Here is a 964-nt window from a genome sequence, read left to right as displayed (position 1 = left end):
ACGGAAAACGGAGAAGAAGAAAAAAATTAAAGATTAAAAATTGCACCCCATGAATTGTAAACTCAAGACAAGACTTCTGTCGAGTTTATTTACACACACGCAAAATAATGTCCCTTTGAAGAAAATATATCATTAAGGACATTCAAAACATTTTTTTTAATGAATATTTTCGTGAAGGTTATAATTCTTTTAAGATTTTGAAGTAAAAAGTTCCAGCTGTGATTACTGGTCATTGTATTGGGTTGTACAGATTACGAAGGGGAAAATGGAAAGAGGGGGAGGAGGGAAGAGGAGAAGAAAAGGGAAGGGAGGAAGAGAGAGGAGAGGAAAGAGGGAAGATAGGAAGGAAGAGGGGAGGAAAGAGGGAAGGGAGAAAGGAAAACGGGAGGGAGGAAGGAGGAGGAGAAAAAAAGGAAAGAGAGGAGAGAAGTGGACGGAAAGAGGGAAGGGAGAAAGGAAGAGGGGAGGAAGGATGGAAGAGGAGAGGAAAGAGGGAAGGGAGGAAGGAAGGGGGAAGAAAGAGGTGGCGAAGTAAGAAGGGAAACATGGGAGAATAAGAAAGAAAAGAGGGTGAAAGGGAGAAGAGAGAAGGGAAGGGGGAAGTAGAAGAGTAAGAAGAGTTAGAAGGAAGAGAAGAAGAGTTAGAAGGAAGAGAAGAAGAGAGGAGGGAAGAGGAATAGAAGGAGAAGAGAGGAAAGAAGAAGGAAGAAAGTAGGAGAGTAAGAAGGAAAAGGGGAGAAAAAGATGGGGGAGACGAAAGGAGGGGAAAGGAAAGAGAGGGCGAAGGGAGGAATGAAGAAGAGAAGAAAAGGGAAGGGAGGAAAGAAAAGGAGAAGAAAGAGGGGAAGAGAGAAGAGAAGAAAGGGAAAACATGGGAAGGAAGGACGGAGATAAACGGAAGAGAGGAAGGAAAGAGAAAAATAAATAAAAAGGAAGGAAAGAAGAGTGACGAAAGTAGGTGACC

The 964-nt window shown here is 42.6% G+C and overlaps 1 protein-coding gene across 1 annotated transcript in view; it reads left to right on the top strand.

The window, feature by feature from the left end:
- The window catches only part of LOC119588953 (nephrin-like), a gene marked incomplete at its 5' end in the record, with an annotated part of 72,188 nt that overhangs the window by 41,501 nt on the left and 29,723 nt on the right, over positions 1 to 964 (top strand).

Source organism: Penaeus monodon, chromosome 24 (assembly GCF_015228065.2).
Source record: "Penaeus monodon isolate SGIC_2016 chromosome 24, NSTDA_Pmon_1, whole genome shotgun sequence".
Lineage (NCBI taxonomy): Eukaryota > Metazoa > Arthropoda > Malacostraca > Decapoda > Penaeidae > Penaeus > Penaeus monodon.
The sequence above is the reverse complement of the archived record's forward strand: the minus strand, read 5'-3'. Positions and strand labels throughout refer to the sequence as shown.